The sequence below is a fragment of the Pinus tabuliformis genome, chromosome 7 (genome assembly GCF_031772625.1).
Source record: "Pinus tabuliformis cultivar Carrire ecotype Pingquan chromosome 7, CPIR1, whole genome shotgun sequence".
In the NCBI taxonomy this organism is placed as follows: domain Eukaryota; kingdom Viridiplantae; phylum Streptophyta; class Pinopsida; order Pinales; family Pinaceae; genus Pinus; species Pinus tabuliformis.
Genome location: NC_142293.1, coordinates 1,907,906,902 through 1,907,921,376, shown reverse-complemented (window position 1 = coordinate 1,907,921,376; position 14,475 = coordinate 1,907,906,902).

The following is a 14,475-nucleotide window of genomic DNA, read 5'->3' as shown; positions in this document are numbered from 1 at the left end:
ACTGGTCCTTAATTTTACTTGGAATGCTGTTTAAGTAAATTGTGCACTATTGTCGTTTGCTTGGAATGCTTTCTGGTTGGAAGGAAGGACCGCGACATAGCGATTAATATATTGGATTGATCAAACAGCTTGCATGGTACTATTATCTGTATCTGTTCTCTTTTCAGTTATATGAATTGTTGTGTTATTACTTTGCTATTGTTGAATACGTGTATGTAATTTAACAACAAGTCTGCATTTCATATCACTATTGAATGTTTTGTGATTTGTTATCTTTAACTCATGTATGTATCAATGATATAAATGACTGAGTACAGTAATTCGCTATTATAGCTCTGCGTAACTACTTACGCAGAGCAATCTCAAATGATTGAACATCTATGCTTACTGTTAGTGTCATCTATATGCCTGTCATTAAGCATAGAATATTAAACGCTGTACTCTCTGAATTGATAAGTCCCGGGATTAACTTATAGTCTATATATTTCTTTCACAGTTTAGTTATTTGTTTATTACCATTACATATCTTAAATCATCCATTCATCCCGTTTACTTATAATCTTTTGGGAAACTGGTCCCGTTATCCCCAGTCGGAGCCACTATTCCAAACGGAAAAGGAGCTGCACTAAGTTCCGGACCGGGTGGTTTCCCCGATGTTGTTGCAACGAATTTCGGGGCATCAACAGGACCGTGGTATTGTGGAAGGCTTAAGACTATATAAGAGGAAGAAGATCATTTGGCAATGTATCATCGAATGAATTGAATATCTAATAAGTGCTAGATCTGAAATATTTGTGATTGGGTTATGGTACAGATTTGGATCTGAATGAAGGAGGAACCTTAGCGCATAAAGAAGGATAAGTTCTATTGATGGGTCATAATCTTTATGCTTGAATAATAGTATATTTGTATGATTTTGATATGTTATATGAGGCACATGCTTGATCTATAAATCTGACAATCTGGGTTAATTAGTGTCTGAATATTTTAAAGAAGGAATTATTCTTTATAGATCTGCACGCAGGTTTCAGGTTGTTGAAGTAGCGTATATCTTTAAATTATGATCTAGCTGCCTCTGTCTATTGCTGCAGTATTCTGGGTTCAGAATTTGGTGTGTGGTTACTGTTACTGTGTTCTGGGTACAGCTATTAGAGAAGTGTTTAGTTGATTCAGTGCTAATTGGGTAAAGGAGATTGTTTGATGTAGATATACTTGATGATTGATTGTTGTTCATGGATCCAGTCTGAAAATTTATGAAAAGTGGTCCTTGAAAGAAAAGAAGTAGGGGGTTGTAACTCCCTTCCAGGAGAGAGAGCTGTAGATCTCTGCAGGTTGCAGCCTGCGTACTGGTAAAGGAGAGCACCAGTACAAAATCATTGTAAAAGGAGTTTCTAACTGAAATAAGATAGAGACATATTGCAGCAGGTGGTTTTCACCCACATTGGGTTTCCACCTTATATCTGGTGTTCTTTGGTGTGACTATCTGTTTTTCTTGTTCATGCTCATTATTTTATGGTACTGACATATAATAATTCAAAGTATAAATATATTGAAAAATAATTAGATAATACTGATTCACCCCCCGTCTCAGTATTATTTCCAACAATTGGTATCAGAGTAGGTCCTTCTGAAGAGGCTTGATCGCTTGAAGGAAGATCTAACATCATGAGCAACTACGAGAGGGAAGCATCAATCAGGCCACCGATTTTTGATGGAACAAACTTTGTATATTGGATGGTAAGAGTTACTGCCTATCTTCAATATTTGGGTACAGAAGTATGGGACATTATAGAAACAGGGTATACTTTTCCATCAGCTACTTCTACAGATTCAGCTGAGAAGAAGAAATATGAATCAAATGCAAAGGCGGTTAATACTCTTCTAGGATGTCTATCTCAATCTGAATTCGTGAAGGTTATGCAATATAAATCCGCAAAATAAATATGGGACAAGATTGTTTTGAGCTACGAAGGAGATGAACAGGTAAAATGTGCAAAACTTCAAACCCTCAAGATTCAGTATGAGAATCTCAGAATGTATAATGATGAAAGTGTAGCTAACTATTTTCTTCGTGTGGATGAGATTGTTAATTGTATGAAAAATTTGGGTGAAGAAATAAAAGAGGCTGTGGTGGTTGAAAAAGTTCTAAGATATTTGTCACCTAGGTTTGAATCTAAAGTTTCTACTATAGAAGAAAAGGAGAATCTACAACATCTTAAAATGTCACAACTACATGGAATTCTAACTGCTTATGAAATGAGAAAAGGAGGTCCATTCGACAGGAAAGAAGCTGCCTTCAAGGCTTCAGGTAAAGGAGAGTACTATGAATCAGGACATGGGTCAGAAGAAGAAGAAGAATCAAATTTTGTCAGAAATCTTCAATGGGGTGCTGGATGGTTTAGATGTAATTTACCCTTCAAATGCTTTGCTTGTGGAAGAGTAGGTCACTATGCTGTCAAATGTCCTCATAAGGATAAGATCAACAAGGGAAAGGAACCTATTATATGGAACAAGAAACATAATGCAAATAAGAAAAGCTACTACACTCATGAAGACAGTGATGGTCTATCAAATAGTGATGAAGATGAACGAGGTAATGACTATAAAATTTTAATGGCCTTTGAAGATGATGATTACATGGATGCTATAGATGTGGATAGTTTTTATGAAGATATTTCTAGACTCAAGACATGTATAGAAGACAAGAATGTGATCTTGTTGGCCTTAGAAAAGAAATTGAGAAAACAAAGACTATTAATCTTAAGTTTGTCAAAGGATCTGAAACTCTGGATGAGATCATCAATGTACAACGTTCTCCGCTAAACAAGACAGGTCTCGAGTATAATGGAGAAACATCTCAAGCATCCACCTCAAAGAGTTATCTTGATGCAACAAGAAGGAATGAGGAAAAACACAATGGAGATCACCAGGTAAAGCAGGGACGAATTACATCAAGAACTAACAAAGACTACTAGGTAAACCAGGGGAAATCTGTCTTAAGGGTGAACAAAAGCTACAACGAGCCACAAGAAAAATCTTCTCAATTTGCTTCAAGAATGGATGACAATAAGAATTGCAATGATTTGGGTGGTAGATTTGGTAACCACAGAAGTTTCTTCAATGGCTAATGTTTCTCTTGCCATAACTTTGGTCACAAAGCAGTTCAATGTGTTGCATATAAACCAATCATGACTAGAGAAGATCAAAAACAAAGAAGTATGACTGGGATTACAAAAAGGAACTATAACAATCTTTCGGCTCTTGAAAATTAAATTGAATGTTCTATTTGTAATAACTTCGGTCATGAAGATTCTGAATGTAGGAGCAGATTTCAGCAGACAAAGGAACAAGCCTCAAGCACCACAACATGGAGAATAAAGGAACCACAATCAGAAAGATGTGGGATAGCCTTTTATGCAGAGGGATAGGAAAATCTATGGTACATCGATAGTGGATGTTCGAAGCATATGACAGGTGATAAAGAAAAACTTGAATCATATTCTGCTTTAGATAAAGGAAAGAAAGTTTCTTTTGGAAATGATACTCCGGCAGCTATAAGAGGAAAAGGCACAGCTCAGTTAATAGAAAAGCTCAAAGCTGGAAATGTTTTGTATGTTGATGGCTTGAAGCATAACCTTCTGAGTGTCAGTCATATGTGCGATCAAGGAACCGAGGTAATATTTCGATCAAATGGATGTAGCGTTCGTGATCTCGATACAGGGAAAACAGTGATCAAAGGTAGAAGAACTCCAAATAATCTATACATATTTGAAGAAGGACAACAACAATGCTATTTGAGCAAGGATGATGAACATTGGTTAGGGCACGGAGGTTGGGGCATCTAAACTTTTCAGAAATAAGGAAGGCATGCAAATATCAGGCAGTTCGTGGTCTTCCAGATATCAAAATTCCAGACAACACTATATGCAAATCATGTCAGTTTGGTAAGAAAACCAGAACCAACTTCCTGGAGAAGGAAGGATCAGCCAGCAGGCCTCTTGAACTAGTCCATACAGATGTATGTGGTTCTTTTAGGACGAGGTCACCTTGAGGAGAAGAATACTAGATATTATTCATTGACGATTTCTCTAGGTTTCTTTGGTTAGGACTTTTGAAGCACGAAGACGAAGCATTCGAAAAATTCAAATCCTTCAAAGCCTTGGTTGAAAATGAATCAGGTTACAAAATTAAGTGCCTCAGGTCCGACAGAGGTGGGGAGTTTACCTCAAATGAATTTTTCAATTTCTGTGAAGAACATGGGATAAGAAGGGAATTCTCTACAGCTATAACTCCTCAGCAAAATGGAGTGGTGGAAAGGATGAACAGAAAAGTCCAACAAATGGCCCATGCTATGCTTGATGAGTCTGGAAATCCCGCAACTTTCTGGGGTGAAGCTGCATATGCTGTGGTTGTTATTCTCAATAAAACAAATGTCCGAGTGAACAACACTCAAACTCCTCATGAACTCTGGTATGGTGAGACTCCCTCGGTAAAACACTTCAAAATCTTTGGGAGAAAATGCTATATTAAGAATACTGATGAGCAACTTGGCAAACTTGAACCTAGAGCAGATGAAGGCATTCTTCTTGGTTATTCTCCACACACCAAAGCATATAAGTGCTACAATAAAAGACTTGGAAGAATTTTTGACAACATTGATGTCGTGGTTGATGAAAAAGGATACATTCCTAGGCAAGTAAATCATGAAGATATCGAAGAAGATGAAGACTACCCTCAAAGACAGAATGATGAAGAATAAGAACCTCAAGAAGCACCAAAGGAACAGATAAGGGTAGAAGAGATGACTCCATCCAGGTACGTTCAGAAGAATCATCCAGAATCTCAGATTTTGGGGCAAAAAGAAGCAGGTGTAATAACAAGAAGAACAATTGCAGAAGCTTCAAGCTATTTGGCATTACTTTCATCCACTGAACCACAAAATGTAAAAGAGGCATGCAAAGATGAATGTTGGGTCAAAGCAATGGATGAAGAACTTGAGCAGATCGAAAAGAACAACACTTGGGAGTTGGTTCCTAGACCAAAGGATAAGAATGTTATAGGGACAAAATGGGTCTTCAAAAATAAGTTGAATGAAAATGGGGAAGTAATTAGAAACAAGGCCAGACTTGTTTGTAAAGGGTATGCGCAGCAAGAAGGAATAGATTTTGAAGAAACTTTTGCTCCTGTTGCAAGACTTGAGGCTATCAGAATGTTCCTTGCTCTCTCAAGCTTTCAAAAGTTCAAAGTCTTTCAAATGGACGTGAAATCAACCTTTCTGAATGGAGACTTAGAAGAAGAAGTATACATTGAGTAGCCAGATGGTTTCATTCTTGGAAATGATCCAAATCTTGTATGCAGATTGAAAAAGGATCTCTATGTTCTTAAACAAGCTCCAAGGGCTTGGTACTATCATTTGGACAAATATCTTCATCAACAAGGTTTTTCAAAAGGATCAACAGATAGCAATCTTTATATAAAAATTGAAAATGACAAATTGCTAATACTTGTTGTGTATGTAAATGACATTATCTTTGGCAGCAATGAAGAATATATGAGTCAAAGCTTTGCCTTGGTGATGCAGAAAGAATTCAAAATGTCCTTGCTTGGAGAATTGACATATTTTCTTGGTTTTCAAATCCAACAAATGGAAGGAGGGATCTTCTTGTATCAAACCAAGTATCTCAAGCAGATTTTGAAGAAATATGGCATGGAAGATGCAAAACCAGTATGTACACCCATGGTCACAGGATGTAGCCTCAGTGCAAATGATGAATCAACAACAGTACATCAACCAACCTACAGACCTATGATTGAAAGTCTACTTTATTTGACAGGTACCCGACCAAACATCATGCATGCAGTGGGAATAGTTGGAAGATTTCAGGCAAATCCAAAGGAAACTCATCTTCAGGCAGTAAAAAGAATCTTCAAATATCTTCAAGGGATTCAAAATTATGGCTTATGGTATCCTAGAGATACAGATCTCACACTTCATGCTTATACTGATGCAGATTGGGCAGGAAGCGTGGATGACAGGAAGAGCACAAGTGGTGGTGCATTATTTATGGGTTCCAGATTAGTATCTTGGTTCAGCAAGAAATAGAGTTTGGTTGCCTTGTCTACAGCTGAAGCAGAATATGCTGCTGCTGCATCTTGCTGCACTCAACTCCTCTAGATGATGCAAACCTTGCAGGATTTTCAAATCACTTGTACACCACCCATCTCCATCTTATGTGATAATACAAGTGCAATCAAAATTTCAAAGAACCCAGTCATGCATTAAAAAACCAAGCACATACCAATCAAGTATCACTTTCTCCGGGAACAGGTGCTTGAACAAAAGGTCAAGTTGGAGTATGTTCCTTCTAAGGAACAAGTTGCTGATATACTCACCAAAGCATTGCCTAGGGAGACCTTTGAATACCTCAGGCAAAAGCTGGGGGTTGTTGATGCATCATCTTATTGTTGAATCTCCTCTGATTGTTGGTTGTACGTAAGGTTCATCTGAAGTATATGCGTACATGTGCTGGGTTGTTGATTGGTCAAAGATCGAATGGCACAGGTTCAGGGGGAGTATATCATGCATTGTTGGCATTATGGAGGAAGTACAGAAGGAGATCATGGATGCTAGTCTGAATATTGCTGCAATACGTCTCTATCTCTTTCATGGTCATGGATTATGGTTCTTCTTTGCAGATCTGGTTTATAGTCAGGGGGAGCATGTTCTTATGGGGAGAATAACCCTTTGCCCTTGATTTCAAAGGGGGAGAGTGACTGGTTGTTTTTGCCATCAAGTCCAAAGGGGGAGATTGTTGGCATTATGATACATATGTTGTACTTGATGGAAACCCACTCACCTCAGATGATAAATTATAGTGCAGAAAAGTTCACGCACTTATATGCAGAGAAAAGTTTATTTCATGTAGAGAAACGTTCACGCACTTTTATGCAGAGAAAAGTGTATTTCATGTACAGAAACGTTCACACACTTTTATGCAGAGAAAAGTTTATTTCATGTAGAGAAAATTTCACGCTCTTTCATGCAAGGAAAAGCGTGTATATGTTGGAGAAATTACCTTTGGTCCATGGTAGTTAGTTTGAACCTATGGTTTTGGACCATGGTACCTCGTCAGAAGTGTTGATCTCACGCACTTTCATGCAAGGAAAAGCGTGTATATGTTGGAGAACTTACCTTTGGTCCATGGTAGTTAGTCCTTGGTATTTGAACCTATCTTTTTGGACCATGGTACCTCGTCACAAGTGTTGATCTCACGCACTTTCATGGTTGGTTCATGGTATTAGTCCGATAGTTTTTGATCCTATGGTTTTGGATCGTGGTATTGCATCCAAAAGTGTTGATCTCACGCACTTTCATGGTTGGTTCATGGTATTATTCCAACAGTTTTTTGATCCTATGGTTTTGGACCATGGTATTGTGGAAGGCCTAAGACTATATAAGAGGAAGAAGATTATTTGGCAATGTATCATCGAATGAATTGAATATCTAATAAGTGCTAGATCTGAAATATTTGTGATTGGGTTATGGTGTAGATCTGGATCTGAATGAAGCAGAAACCTTAGCGCATAAAGAAGGATAAGTTCTATTGATGGGTCATAATCTTTATTCTTGAATAATAGTATCTTTGTATGATTTTGATATGTTATATGAGGCGCATGCTTGATCTATAAATCTGACAATCTGGGTTAATTAGTGTCTGAATATTTGAAAGAAGGAATTATTCTTTATAGATCTGCATGCAGGTTTCAGGTTGTTGAAGTAGTGTATATCTTTAAATTATGATCTAGCTGCCTCTGTCTATTGTTGCAGTATTCTGGGTTCAGAATTTGGTGTGTGGTTACTGTTACTATGTTCTGGGTACAACTGTCAGATAAGTGTTTACTTGATTCAGTGCTAATTGGGAAAAGGATATTGTTTGATGCAGATATACTTGATGATTGATTGATGTTCATGGATCGAGTTTGAAAATTTATGAAAAGTGGTCCTTGAAACGAAAGAAGTAGGGGGTTGTAACTCCCTTCTAGGAGAGAGAGCTGTAGATCTCTGCAGGTTGCAGCCTGCGTACTGGTAAAGGAGAGCACCAGTACAAAATCATTGTAAAAGGAGTTTCTAACTGAAATAAGATAGAGACATATTGCAGCAGGTGGTTTTCACCCACATTGGGTTTCCACCTTATATCTGGTGTTCTTTGGTGTGACTATCTGTTTTTCTTGTTCATGCTCATTATTTTATGGTACTGACATATAATAATTCAAAGTATAAATATATTATTAAAAAAATTAGATAATACTGATTCACCCACCCTCTCAGTATTATTTCCAACAAAGTTGTCTCTAGCACTAGTAACACCTGTAGTAGACCTAGCATTATTTTATCTAGCAATAGTAACATAAGTAGCTGAAAGTCACTATGGCTATCAAATCTGTGTTGATATTAGGACGAGAAGAGGATATGAAGAAACTAGCACTGAAGCTGGTGTTAATCAATCCACCACATATCACATTCGTATCCTTTATTTTGCATCGTGAATATGGAGGAATCATAATAATCCCCAATCTATTGCAGAATGGAATGACCCAACAATGGCACATATGTAGGTGTGGTGGTTCAATATTCAGATTAGTTAGTTCTATGAGGTGCAACAATAGAAAATTGGCTTTCATGCCTGCATTCTCGGAGCTGATTTACTGTGCTGGTTAAGAGCTCTCCTTGGCCGAAAGTGTTAAGAGATTTCCTTGACCAGAATCAACTACTTGAAGTGAAACAAAGTAACGTCAATAACACAACAATAATACAATGTGTTAAAATTGGAAAATAGGACCAAATTCCATGTGGGTCATCTTATTAATGGAAAATGATATTTTCCTTAGATCCCTCTCATTGAGTGGTGTAGGATTGATCTAAATATCATCCGATTCTGATAATTATTCATGGATATATGAATTTATTTGTGTTATGGGACAATTCGTCACGGTCGGCCAACAACCAAATAAACCCCACTTGTGCTCAACATTTTAGTACAAATAGATATGCCTTGAAAGTCATTTGGACACACATCCTCTTGGTTATATCATCCTCTCAACTTGTCTTTGTTTTTTTGTGGGAGGAGAGATCTAAAGAGGATATGCTACCCTAGAGGATTCCCTAGATCCTAACATTATCCTGGAGGAGATTTTAACGCAGTGGAGGAAGCCTACACAATGAAGCAAGGAGAGAACTAATTGATGGTCTACAAGAGAAGCCCTACGATGTCCTATACACAGCTCTATGGGGAGTGATATTCTACCCTATACATAGCTCTATGCAGAGCTCTATGCTACCCTATACACAACTCTATTGGATAGCCCTATGCTACCCTATACAGGGCTCTATTTAGAGCCCTACGCTACCCTATACACAACACTATTGGAGAGCCCTATGCTTCCCTCTACACAGCTCTATGAAGAGCCCTATGCTACCATATACACAACTATATTGGAGATTCCTACACTACCCTATACACACCTCTATGGAGAACCGTACACTGCCCTATACACATCTCTATGGAGAGCCCTAAACTTCCCTATACACAACTCTATGGAGATACCTATGCTGCCCTATACGCAGCGCTATGGAGAAGCTCTATGATGCCCTAATTGCAGTCCTCGATGTGATATAAAGGAATACTATTCAAGCATGCCACAATCATAGCCAGGGACGAAGGAAGGTATGGAAGTGGCTTGTATGACATGGAGAAGAGTGTTGAAGGGTATATGTTGAAGTCTCTTTAGCAAGGCAACACATGATAGGAATGTGTTGATAATAGTATAGTCACTTGGATGGAGGAAACAATGATGATACATTGAAGGAGCATGATGTTGCAAGTAGCAGATATATTGTAGCAGCATGTTGATGAGTCTTGCAGCATGATGGGTACAACGATGAAGTGTATCATATCATAATGAGGGGAAGCACAATGGTGAGGTACATCAGTATGATATAGAAAGTTCATAGTTATGGTAGTATAACACATTGGGAGAACATCATGATACTTAGTGCAACAAGTACAGCTAGCATGCTAGGGAAGCTAGGCATGCTAGAAAACAAGCATGCTCGGGACAACAAAGAAGCAAGGGAGAACAAGCTAGTTAGGTGCAACAAACACATAGGTCAGTATGGCAACATGGTGTAGCAATGACACATGATGCAGTATAGTGATGGCTACTGTCATGATTGATGAATAATGATCAGATGCAGCATTGTGATGATGGGTACAACATGGTGAGGTGTTGCATGATTGTGAGATGCAACAAGATGATAGGTGAATGAGTCACCTTTGAGAATCAGTTGAAGCAACATGTCTTCAACTGGTCTCATGTATCATCTTCTTAGAGATGATCTATGCTCTCATGTAGATAAGTAAAAGTTTTGAATTCAATTGTAAATGTAGTATCTCTCTCTCTCTCTCTCTCTCTTGGAATATTGAAGAACATATAAGAATAATGATCAAGGGTTTCCCCACATTGGGGTTTGTCCCTTGCTAGCACCACATCTTGTGTCCTCTTATCTTGGCTTCTCTTCTACAATTTATGTTTATGTTCTATCTATAGTTTACTTTAATGTTGATCTGATTGCTAGTGTGGAAAAAATATTGAGATAACTATGAAAATTAAAATAATTTTCTCTAAGCATAGAACATACCTAAACTTTACATGGTATCGAAGTTGAGGTGAAGACAAAGCTCGCGCAAGAGTGAAAGAGAAATCACCAAAGATAGTTGGAAAAGAACAAAAGGATCAGTGGATTCCTTATGCCTCTTCGAATTCACCAAGGGTGAAATCGAAGCAAAGAATATTATGAGAATAGCGCAGTGGAAGCTTTGATGGCCTACATAAATATCACTTCATTGGGAACTTCAGATCTAGGGGTGGAAGGAAAGGCAAATTCCTTGGTTGCAATGAGTTTAGCCATTATGTGAACAAGTGTATGAATGGTAGGGACACATCACTTGATCATGGTAATAATCATTCTAGGGACATATTCAATGATTAGAGGAACGACATGCAATATAGGTCATGAAGGAATGACCTACTCTTCATAGAAAGCAAGGAACCCCAGGTATGAGGAATCAAATGTTGTTTTTGATAAGATAAAGAAGAGTTATCTTTTGTTAGTCATCTCCTTCATATTCTTTGGGAATCTAACTTATTGATTGTATTGCTTTAAGGAACCTCATCAGATAGAAGGGTTCTCTCTCAAATTTGGTAGAGATGGAAACAACCGTGGGATTATACTTGGAGTCGATGCAACCTATCTCGGAAAGGGTGTAGGGAATGTTACCCCTGAATTGAATGTGGGTAACTCGATTCATTTACAAGAATATATTTTATGTACCTGATTGCAAGAAGAACCGCGTGTCCATTTTGGAAATGGAAGTCAAAAGGTTTTAGGATGGAATTCATCGATGGAAAGGTATGCGTTCGGAAATAGAATTTTCAAATATGCTTTTATATTTGAGTTTAGGGTTGCCAGGAAGTCCATTGAGGACCATGTCAGCTGACACATAGCACTGGAGGTCTGTAAGTCAGATGATGACAGGGAATTTTGAATTCAAAAGCAGCATGAAGCTACATGTCTAAGATGTACCGAATGAAAAATCTTACAATGAGACCATTTGCCTCATGTAGCAGGTCCACAGGTTTGGAACAACTAGAGGGGTTTGTGTTATAGATCTAACATAAAAATATATGATAATGGAAATAAACCCAAGAAATAATAAGATCTGAATATGGATAGAAATGTTTCTTTATTGATCAAACCCTTAAGGTAGGGCAACACCATACATTCACTCCTTAAGGAAGGAGAACACTCCACAAGCCATATTCTTTTTCATAAAATAATCCTTAAACCCCTCAATGTGGAGTCTTTAGCCTCCATATAGGCCTCATACATACAATACCATGGGTCATTACCATGGTTCCCTTAATACCATCTATCTAATACCATGGGCCCATTACATTATTACTAACTACTTGTGGTCCCTTACATGATATGGGTTAACCACCTTATTTATTACTATGGCCCATCCCATTATTACATTATTCCCTTGGGTACTTCTCTTTGTACCCCATATTATCCCCCCTAGGTATATGACATTCCACCCACCTTAACATGTTTCATCCCCGAAACATGGGAAGAACAAAAATAATCAGATCTACTCAAAAGAGTAGTCCACTGGTACCATGCATGTGCATCTAGCCATCCAAGAGAAAGGTGAAGCCTCAATCTCATTGGTGCCTCACCCGCTTGAGATGGAAGTTGACCTTGGCAGCTCTTCTATGTTGATGTGCAGTAGGTGGATCTTTGCTCCTCTCTATCTTTCATTCGGGGGTCGTTGTCCTTGTAGTTGATTGGTTGCCATCTTGTTGGTTGTTTTCTTGTGGGGTGATGTGGGTAATGATATGTTGAAGTTTTAACCCACGATGTCTTTTTCTTTAACTCACCCCTTACTAGAGCTTGACTATTATCTGGTGCCTATTGTGGTGCCTACTATGGTGTCTTATCTTCTAATATTACTTCAACCACTAAGCCCTCATCTGGTGTGTCAGCACCTGTAACCTTTTCTGCTTCAACCTCTGTTTGTGTTTGATTGTTGGATTTCAACTACTCATCATATGATGTGTAAGTGTCCTTAGAGCTTTGTGCTTCTGCCTCCATAGTCTCTGCTTGGGTCTTAATGGAAATATCCTGCAATGTAATTTTCTCCTTTTTATACCAGAGCTTCAGGAATTTCTTCTGCACATTGATATTGATAGTACCCACAGATTCCATCCAAGGATATCTGCAAAAAACATACATTTTATCCATATCTGAAGTATAAAAGTCACCATGCAACACATACTTATCCATAGAAAGATTCAGATCCTTATAAACTTGAACATCCTCATCATCAACCTATGTGTTTTTAATGTGTTTGGCTCGAACTTGCAATTTTTTTCCAAATTAACATAGATAAAATTATGCTTGCAACTAGGATTTATAGACACAACGATCTTCTCCTTCTGAATCAATCCATGAACCTGCAATAAGGAGACACCCATAGAAAATAACCCCTTATGTGTCTCATTCTCCTTTTTTCTAGCCCCACACCATTTGTCTAAAAGGACTCTTTCAAATTCTGCATCTGAAATTTTGGTGAACTGTTTGTTGCCAATTGAGAACCACCATTTGGTAGCCTCATCTTTGAAACCAAACCACACTCAATTCTTCTAGTCTTTCCCATATATGATTGTTCTTTCTTTTATGACTTCTTCAATAGTAGGAACATTATCATTACGTGTAAAATATAACATCTCCATGAAGAGGGTTTGAGAAAAATTCACTTACTTGGAAATTTTTTTATATTATCATAGTTTAGTCAATATTGCTCAGAATCCCTATTATGACCTATTTTCATAAATGGAAAAACCATTCCATATCTGGCCATGTGTTAGAAATCCCGATCCAAGCACTGGAATTTCAGATCTGCACCGCAACTTTCCTGCCGTGACTGAAAATTCTGAAAAAAGAGTTGATTTTAAATCAGCGATATCTCCTTCATCCGGACTCTGATTTGCCTGTTTTCTTTTAAATCGAGTATTTGTCCACAAAGAATTCAGATAGGCAATTAGATTTTGCAGATTTTTCCCCAAAAGGTTTATATCTACGCCACAAACTTGGTGCCCCGAAAATATATTTGCAACACCACTCATTTTTAGATCAGTGATATCTCCTTCATCCGAACTCCGATTCGATCGATTTTTTTTTTTTTGAAATAAAGTATTTTTTTACAGAGAATCCAGATCTGCAATTAGATATTGCATATTTTGCCCCAAAATGTACAGATCTGATCTGAAAACTCACCGCCACAGAAAGTTTCTACAAAAAAATAAAAAAAATTATCCACTTTTGCCAAAGAAAGTGCTCTCATTCCACTTGTTATAGATCTAACCCAAAAATATATGACAATGAAAATAAACCCAAGAAATAATAGCATCTGAATATGGATAGAAATGTTTCTTTATTGATCAAACCCTTAAGGTAGGGCAACACCATACATTCACTCCTTAAGGAAGGAGAACCCTCCACAAGCCATATGCATGTTCATACAATAATCCTTGACACCCCTCAATGTGGAGTCTCTAACCTCTATATAGACCTCATACATAAAATACCACGGGTCATTACCATGGTTCCCTCAATACCATCTATCTAATACCATGGGCCCATTACATTATTACTAACTACTTGTGGTCCCTTACATGGTACACGTTAACCACCTTATTTATTACTATGGCCCATCCCATTATTACATTATTCCCTTGGGTACTTCCCTTTGTACCCCATATCATCCACCCTAGGTATATAACAGTGTGAGATTCATGATCGGGAATCTCATGTGTGTCGGTGGAAAAAATCCCTTTATGGCTTGAAGCAAA